This window comes from Platichthys flesus, chromosome 6 (assembly GCF_949316205.1).
Source record: "Platichthys flesus chromosome 6, fPlaFle2.1, whole genome shotgun sequence".
Lineage (NCBI taxonomy): Eukaryota > Metazoa > Chordata > Actinopteri > Pleuronectiformes > Pleuronectidae > Platichthys > Platichthys flesus.
Genome location: NC_084950.1, coordinates 498,921 through 508,959, shown reverse-complemented (window position 1 = coordinate 508,959; position 10,039 = coordinate 498,921). Strand labels below are relative to the sequence as shown.

Here is a 10,039-nt window from a genome sequence, read left to right as displayed (position 1 = left end):
GGGATCTGAAACACAGTTACACACACTTGTAAAGTCTCCGTTACACTTTTTCCAAACTGAAAATTGTTCAAAAGTTTAAAATGGACGTATTTAAATTGTGTTGTTTTTCTTTTTCTCCTCTTCCCCAAAATCATTATTAAAGGCATTTTTGAAATCCTCGAAATGTTTCACCTGACGGCTCCTGAGGAACTAGACGCTCTTCCACTGTGAAGTAAATCCAATCACTCTTGTTTCAGCTTAAATAATCATTTGCATCACAACAGTGGTCTAACATTTAACTGCTTATCGGCCGTCACTGTCCCTTGTCCCTTTCTCAACTCGTACATTCAAACTCAATTCAACACATTTGCATTTATACATTTCTAAAGTTATTCTCAACTTCTTTATTTGATGAATTCAGTCGGAGAGACCGAGAGGAACAACTCACATGGGAACTACACATTCAGCCTTCGAGCCTCCGACTAAATGACATTAACACTGTTAACACAATCTGTGGGACCATCGAGAAAATTTATAATAGATACATTTTTAAATAAAAAAAACCCAATCCAAACGTGTGAATGAACCTCCTAACTACAGAATTTCTCACTTGACAGAAAACAAAAGCACAGGGTGCGAGTTACCTTTTTATTTAAATGTTTGTATTGTCAGATCTGCAAATATCACTTATTCTGAAAGATTAAAGATTAAAATATACAAACAAACCAGGAAAACTGCTTCACAAATAACGTTATTATTATTGCTATTATTATAAAAGTATTTATTTACATTCCAAAAATCTTTAAAAGAAATGTGTGCATATAGAAAGTATGCTGTATTAAAAGTCATTATTATTATTGTTATTATTAACTGGCAGGAGGAGAAGTTTCCAGGTGGTTCTTACCGTGGTAGGAACTGAAGTGCAGCAGCTTTGTGTTGGAGGAGACGTTTCACCTTCGGACCGATTGGCTCCCTTGTTCGTCTGTGTGGACGACTCAGGTCTCTGTCTCACACTGTCTCTGTCCACTGCTTTTATCCTCAGCCCAGTCACCACGTTCTGTTCTGGTCCTTGTGACCAAACTGGTTTCTGTCACGGAACATTCCGGCCTCCGAACACTGTGTAATTAACTGAGTGTCACAGATGGAGACTGAGATGACAACCTGACAGAGTTCAGGGGTCAAGCTCATCAACGACATAGTTCACAGATTCCTCCTGAAGGAGCTCAGAGACTTAATGAGCTCCAACTATTCATCAGTAATATGACTCAACACAGAATTCAAACAGTATTATGGAGAGGTGGTGGTCTAGTGGCAGAAACTATGGGCAGAGAAGGTCTCTGGTTCGTCTCTGGTTCGACTCCACGGAGAGACAACAAAAAGACGAACCTGGATTGATCTGTCCAAAAATCCAAGAGTCTCCCCACCCTGTCTAGTGCCCCTGAGCAAGGCACCTTACTCCCCCAACATCTGCTCCCCGAGCGCCGTACATGGTCGCTCACTGCTCTGTGTGTCCTGCACCAGATGGGTCAAAAGCAGAGGTTACATTTCCCTACCTGCTTGAGTGTGTCTGTGTTTGGGACTAATAAATGCATCTTAATCTTACTGACATACTGTATAACAGGGCTCTTCAACTGAAACTGCAAGAGGTCCAGACATCAACCCTCCTCCCCTTCTGGGGTCCGGATAATTAGAGACATACAAATATGAACTCTGAATTCACATTTTTATAGCACAAGGTTGTTTTTGTAATGACACAAAATCAAACACAAACTGGCAAAAATACAAAATGCCTGCTCTAGTCAAACATGAAACAAAGTGCAACACACATTCTGACTTGGAATTTGCATATGAGCCTAAATTCCTTTTAACAATCCAAGATGAAACTTTCTCAACGACAAACGTAAAGTGCTTCAGGTGGAGCTGGAGGACTCAGTGTCTCTCACAGGAATGTGAATGTGACAGAATGACCTTCTTGAACGGTATTTGTCCTTTATGATGTTAAGTGTTGAGAATGAGGATTCACAACTCATGTGGAGACAAGGAGGAGCTGCTCTTCAAGCCTGAAGTCATCAGAATCTGAATTCTTTTTATTGCCACGTATATTTGCACATACAGGAAATTGCCTTGGTGTGGTTGGTGCACTTTACATAAAACAACAATATACACAGTAAGAGAATTATGGGCCTGTGCGGTGCTTAGGTGCAGAGATTGGTGATAGTGCCAATAATATAGAGTTATAAATTATGTGCGGGGGTGGTGGTGGGGGGGGGGGGGGGGGGTCAGCAGAGTCAGTGTGATGCAGGGGGCTTGTTTGTGAGCCCCTCTGCCATGGGGAAAAAACTGTTCAGGTGACGCAAGGTTTTAGTCCTGATGGCCCGGAACCTCTTTCCGGACGGGAGTCTCTGGAACAGGTGGTGAGAGGGATGAGAAGGATCAGCGAAGATCTTGCCTGCTCTCTTACTGGTCCTGGAGTGGAACAGATCTAGGAGAGCCGGCAGGTCGCAGCCGATGACCTTCTCAGCTGACCGGATGATCCGCTGCAGTCTGCCCTTGTCCTTGGCAGTGGAGGCAGCGAACCAGACGGTGATGGATGAGGTGAGGATGGACTCCATGATGGCTGTGTAGAACTCAACCATCACTTTCCATCATCTTTCATGAAAACCATCAGTGAAGTTTCCAATCAGTTTGTGTATGAACTCAACATGAGAAGAAATATCTCTCTCACCCTGAATTTGCTTCATTGCTGGAAACTGTGTAAAGTTCTCTTGGAGATCCACTTTGAAGATCTCCAACTTCCTCTGGAGAGACGGGACAGCTGCTACCCAATCACACTCAGAGCTGATCCCGCCCTGCAGCTTCAAGTGGAGGTCATGTAGGTGTGAGGTTATGAGAACTAAGAAGGCCATCAAAACAAAATTCTCTCTCATCTTCCAAAACCTGAGCAATCTGTCTGTCCTTGTGACAGGAGCTGGAGCTCTGCCTCAACCATCTGACCTCCAGAGCAGCAGGCGCTCATTTGAATCTGAACCAACCTCCATCAGGACTTCTGGAAGGAGGCCATGTTGATGTGATGACCTGAGAAAGTTGATCAGTGTCATCACAGTATTCATAACCTCTGCATACTGGTCTGAGAGAGTAGAGCACAGAGCAGACTGTGGATCATCACTGATCTGAGGTCTGGATTGTCCTCTCTCATTCCAGTTACTGCTCCTTGTTCTTCACCCGTCACAGAGGGAGCTCCATCTGTGGAGATGGACAAATCTTTCACACTGATCGCGCTCTGTGTTAACGTTTCTTTCATAGTGAAGTATATGGGTTAGGGTTAGTGTTAGCCCTAACCCCTCTGCTGTGTGTTGTAAGTGCTGAGATGCCTAAAATGTCTTCTCAGGACTCTGTCCTCTCTGCTTGGTCAAATCTGACATATACATGAAGTTGAGTCATGCAAATCGCTGCTCACAGCTGTATTCATATTAAGCTCTATAACACACACTTTATACAACTGGTTGGACGTGCTCGCTTAAAAAAAAACTGTTGTGCAAGAAACGAGAAAAGCATCCAGAAGCTGAAGTGATGAATGGATCTGGTCTGGAATGTAACGGGGCAGGAAAGAGATTGACGGCCTTGTTGTTCAGGTCTGTCACTTCAGATTTCGCTCCAGGGAAGAAGACGGTTTGTCCAACCAATCACAAAGTGCAAAAAGTTACCGCTTTGCATAACATCACACAAACACTCACATGCAGACACGCACATGAACTCCAAGATGTATGCAAATCCTGACATGTGACATGTGATCGTAGGTCTAAACAGCAAGTGATGATGCAACCTGACAAGAGCAACACTTAAAGACAATAAATGTTTTAAATGAAAAATAAATCATATTTTCCTGTCGTTCCAATTCATCACTTATGGCCTAATTGTGCGTTTTATGTGTATGTGTGTGTCTAAACTTCAACCAGACAAACCCTGAGCATCAATGTGAGTGTTTCTTCTCTTAGTGACGCTGCCTTCTTCAGCTGCTCTGTAACTTTACGATAGAAACATAAAAAAAGTGACTAATGACGAGTACAAAATAAAATAATGAACGTGGAGAAGAGATATAAACAGAATCCACTCATCTTTATTGTGAAATGTAAATCTAAATCTTCAAGGTGTACATCTTTCAAACCCTGTTTATTAAGTATCGGGACAAATGTGTAGAATTTAGATAAGATACGATAAGATATACGATTCTAGCAGAGACGATACACAAAGATAAGATAGGATTCAATAAGAAACAATAAGATTCACAAGACAAGACACTATGAGATACAATGTGTTAAGATACGATTAGTTACTATAAGACGTTTTAAGATGGAATAAAATTCCATACACAAAGATACAATATGATACAAAAAAATATGATATGATATATAAAGATGCACACTGATATGACAAGATACGACTTTCGTTTATTACAGTTTTTTTCGATTGCTTAAGCACGATTTTCAAAACAGGGCCCGGTGTTTCAAACACTAAACACAATCAGCACAACCACACAACCAACCAGCAGAACACCTCAGATCCTTTGCAAAACTAAACACTCTTGTAAAAACTATACACTTATTTATCAAAACAATATTATTTTGCCATATGAAACACACACGCTTCATAATACTTTATTCTGCTTTAGCCAGTTACACACTGCTGTTGCTAACCTTAAACACTTTGAGCTATTCCAGTTCTCAGTGATTACACTACTGTAAGTGAAGTACTCTGAGAAAGTGCAAATATACAATAAATTCACCAAACACTACACAAGACCAATGCTGCAGACTTATGAAAATATAATTTACTTCTCTCCATATCCCCAAATCAGTCAACCAGTCAACATGGAGAAACACAACACAACATGTCCCAGTTGTCATGCTACTACAGGAGTGTGCATAACACTGTAAGCTCGACAAATATCAGACAACAGAACATTCTGAATCCAGTACAGTTTCAATGAGGGGAACCTGAGCCTGGGGCTGGAGATCGTAAACCCTCCATCACCATGCAGAGAAAAACTCTTTGACTGGGTTTAGAGACGGAGAGTATGGTGGAAGGTATGGTACCGTAAACTGTGGATGGTGTTGAAACCAGTTCTGGACCAGAGCAGAGCGGTGGAATGACTCATTGTCCCAGAAGACAATGTGTTGCATCTGGTGCCTGTGGTTAACTGCTGTGATGATGTTGTGTAATCGGTCCAAACATGTGAGAAGGTGAGTTGTGTTGTAAGGACCCATGTTGGTGTGACGGAGGAGGACCACATTCTGTGTAGTGGCAGCACAAAGGGTGATGTTACCCCCCCGTTGCCCTGGGACATGGATTATAGCCCCCCCCCCCCCCCCCCCCCCCCGTGGCCAATGATATGTCTGCCTCTCCTTTTTGATTTGGTCCTATGAACCCTGCCTCATCTATTTATATGAATTCATGTGATTTCCTCATCCATCTGTAAAACTCAGAAATACAGTGAAAGACAAGATTGTGTAGTTCAGCATAGGTCTGGAATACAGTACATTTACATTATGAAAGTTGTGTGTGCAGTATGCAACATCACACACACCATCATTACTAATGCCACAGCAGCAGCCTTCTCCTCCTCCATGGATTCTCCCTCTCACCCTCACTCTTTTTCTTTTTGAGCACAAGCTCCATTTTGGTTGAAAACAGGTGAACTCAGCTGCTGCATTGCTATAGTGCTAAAACCTGATAGTTGTGTCTAAAATTATGCAATGCTGTGTTTACACGCCAAATGGTTAAACATGTTGTGTTTAACCAATTGGCTCATAGGGGTGGTCATTTGACAGGCAGTGCTTAGGAATTGCAAGGAAGTGACATCATGATATCCTTCTGTGTTTAATGTATGTAAGTAAATATATAAAACTGAGCACGGTGAAGCTGGCAGGGAAAACAACTGAATCTCCTCCAGATGTTCCTGAGCTAACAACACCTTCACGATCCTGTGAGTCATTGAACGCCTCGTGTGAACTTGGCTCACAACACATTCACCTGTACTGTTCATGATAATAAGTCATCATCATATTAAAATGACTCTGTCACCACACAGCTACACCCCCCCCACCCCACCCTCTCAGAGCTCAAACCCACAGACAGGGATTACAGGCTGCTGCTGTTCTTCTTCTGTTCTTACTCAACGCTTCACAAAATCCCTGTGAGAATAACGACCTGCTTTACTGGTTTATGGCGGATCCAGTCGGGCTTGTTTGATCAGCTAAACATCTCATTACAGCTGTTTCTCCAATAACAGCGTCTATGTCTTAATCAATTTAATAATTGTTAATAATAATAAGACCAACTCAAAACACTCATGAGATAAATAACGTAAATAGTTGATATATAGTCAAATAAAAGCTGCACACGAGCGACAAAACAGATGTTATAATAAAACTTGCAGGGATTTACTGAAGATGAAAACATCCGTCGGTAGATTAAAAAGAGTTTGACATAAATTCATATTCAATATAAGGAATTATAGCATGTTACCACATATTGTTCTTCTGTAGAAGTAGTGATGAACTCTAGCAGCAGCCAAAATCACCTCTTTGTCACCTCCTGCAGGTTAGCTGCAGTACTGCAGCGGTTTTCAGCTACAGACAGAGACACGTGATGAAGAAGCAGATCCATCATAGAATAAAAATAAATGAAATACGTACTTGCATACATACACCTTATGATATACCTGGATATACCATATTATATAGCTGAATATATAATGACATAACCGTATGTGCATTTATATATATATATATATTCATATATTCAAATCTTTCCAGAATAACGGAACCAATTACCTGATAGAATTTGATCCTTTGGGATTCACGAATTGTTGCTGCAATAGACACACACACACACTAAAACACACACACAGACACACACACACACACACACACTAAAACACACACACAGACACACACACAGACACACACCCACACACACACACAAACACACACATACACACACACTAAAACACACACACAGACACACACAAACACACACCCACACACACACACACACACAAACACACACAAGGAATCAGATACCAGAGGTCAAACATCAAGCCGATGCCTCAGGAGGTCAGAGGTCAAACTCACTTCTTTGACCTTCAGAGCTGTTTTAAACTCATGGAGGTCGATCTCCTTGTTGTCTCCTGCGATGCTCTGGAACTGTCTGCTGACCCACTCCAGCCAGCGGGCGTCCTCGTCCAGACTCATGATGAGCAGCTCTGCTGGAGAACAACACACGTTCACATCTTTCTTGATCTCAACGCTTCGTGGTCCAGCTCCTCAAAGTGTCACTCATCTGCTCTCATCTGAAACATTTGAAACCAACCGTCCATTTTCTGGTAGGATAATTAGGGATGCACGATATGTATCGGTCCGATATATAATTTTGTTTTTGTTGTGTTAACCGTGGAATATTAGTTCATTCACTTTTGCACAAGTATAAACGACAGGCTATGAACTTCTTTTTAAGAAAGCGAAAACTGTTATCGGTATCGGCCAGAAATGTTTTTCGTTATAATAATGAAACTAATTATCTTATTTGGTCAGAAGAACAAAGATGATAAAAAATAAACCAAACAACTCACTTGAACAGAAGTGTCACATTAATAACTGCTGTTGTTTGAGTCACTTGTAAATCAGGTGCTAGATTTAAATCAGGTTTGAATCAGGTTTGAATTTGGTTTGAATCAGGTTTGAATCATGTTTGAACCAGGTTGAAATCAGGTTTGAATTTGGTTTGAATCAGGTTTGAATCAGGTTGAAATCAGGTTGAATTAGGTTTGAATCAGGTTTGAATCAGGTTTGAATCATGTTTAAAACAGGTTTGAATCAAGTTCAAATCAGGTTTGAATCATGTTTGAATCATGATTGAATCAGGTTTGAATCAGATTCAAATCAGGTTTGAATCAGATTCGAAAAAGGTTTGAATCAGGTTGGAATCAGGTTTAAATCAGGTTAAAATCAGGTTTGAATCAGGTTTAAATCATGTTTAAATCATGTTTGAATCAGGTTTAAATCATGTTTAAATCATGTTTGAATCATGTTTGAATCATGTTTGACTCAGATTTGAATCAGGTTTAAATCAGGTTTAAATCAGGTTTGAATCAAGTTTAAATCAGGTTTGAATCATGTTTGAATCATGTTTGAATCATGTTTGAATCAGGTTTGAATCAGATTCAAATCAGGTTTGAATCAGGTTTGAATCAGGTTGAATTAGGTTTGAATCAGGTTTGAAACAGGTTTGAATCAGGTTTGAAACAGGTTTGAAACAGGTTTGAATCAGGTTGAAATCAGGTTTGAATCAAGTTTGAATCAGGTTTAAATCAGGTTTCAATCAGGTTTAAATCAGGTTTCAAAATGGTTTCAATCTGGTTTCAATCTGGTTTCAATCTGGTTTCAATCAGGTTTGAATCAGGTTTCAATCAAGTTCAAATCAGGTTTGAATCATGTTTGAATCATGATTGAATCAGATTCAAATCAGGTTTGAATCAGGTTGGAATCAGGTTTGAATCAGGTTCAAATCAGATTTGAATCAGGTTTAAATCAGGTTTAAATCAGGTTTGAATCAAGTTTAAATCAGGTTTGAATCAGGTTGAAACAGGTTTGAATCAGGTTTGAATCAGGTTTGAATCAGGTTTGAATCAGGTTTGAATCAGGTTTGAAACAGATTTGAAACAGGTTTGAAACAGGTTTGAATCAGGTTTGAATCAGGTTTGAATCAAGTTTGAATCAGGTTTAAATCAGGTTTCAATCAGGTTTAAATCAGGTTTCAAAATGGTTTCAATCTGGTTTCAATATGGTTTCAATCTGGTTTCAATCTGGTTTCAATCAGGTTTGAATCAGGTTTGAATCAAGTTCAAATCAGGTTTGAATCATGTTTGAATCATGATTGAATCAGATTCAAATCAGGTTTGAATCAGGTTGGAATCAGGTTCAAATCAGATTTGAATCAGGTTTAAATCAGGTTTAAATCAGGTTTGAATCAAGTTTAAATCAGGTTTGAATCAGGTTGAAACAGGTTTGAAACAGGTTTGAATCAGGTTGAAACAGGTTTGAATCAGGTTTGAATCAGGTTTGAATCAGGTTTGAAACAGATTTGAAACAGGTTTGAAACAGGTTTGAATCAGGTTTGAATCAGGTTTGAATCAAGTTTGAATCAGGTTTAAATCAGGTTTCAATCAGGTTTAAATCAGGTTTCAAAATGGTTTCAATCTGGTTTCAATCTGGTTTCAATCTGGTTTCAATCTGGTTTCAATCAGGTTTGAATCAGGTTTGAATCAAGTTCAAATCAGGTTTGAATCATGTTTGAATCATGATTGAATCAGATTCAAATCAGGTTTGAATCAGGTTGGAATCAGGTTCAAATCAGATTTGAATCAGGTTTAAATCAGGTTTAAATCAGGTTTGAATCAAGTTTAAATCAGGTTTGAATCAGGTTTGAAACAGGTTTGATCAGGTTTGAATCAGGTTGAAACAGGTTTGAAACAGGTTTGAATCAGGTTGAAACAGGTTTGAATCAGGTTTGAATCAGGTTTGAATCAGGTCACAGGTGCATTACCATTGATCCAAATGTATAATCGGAATCAAAGAACTGAAAACCACATTGTAAACATCAACAACAGCTGTTTTGGTTTTTCCTTTCTTTTATATCATTTGGTCTCGTCTCATCTGTGATGGATGTCGAGCCTCGGCTCAGCTCAAATGGCCGACCTTCATGAACAGCTGGAATCCTGAGAAAACTCACCCAGCCCTCATGACCATAGGTGAGGATAGGAACGAAGATCGACCGGTAGATCGAGAGCTTTGCCTTGCGGCTCAGCTCTCTTTTCGTTACAACGGTGCGGTAAAGCGAACGCAATACCGCCCCCGCTGCTCCGATTCTCTGGCCAATCTCACGCTCCATAGTACCCTCACTCGCGAACAAGACCCCAAGGTACTTGAACTCCTTCACTTGGAAGGTTTGAATCAGGTTTAAATCAGGTTCAAATCAGGTTCGAATCAGGTTTGAATCAGGT

At 40.2% G+C, this 10,039-nt stretch overlaps 1 long non-coding RNA gene across 1 annotated transcript; it reads right to left on the bottom strand.

Moving 5' to 3' along the window:
* Positions 1–6,173: 6,173 nt before the first annotated feature.
* Positions 6,174–7,413, bottom strand: LOC133954742 (uncharacterized). The gene is made up of 3 exons (XR_009920815.1): positions 7,113–7,413; positions 6,813–6,982; positions 6,174–6,608 (listed from the first exon to the last, which is right to left on the bottom strand). It is a non-coding gene; the product is annotated as an uncharacterized LOC133954742 (long non-coding RNA).
* Between the last annotated feature and the right edge of the window lie 2,626 nt (positions 7,414–10,039).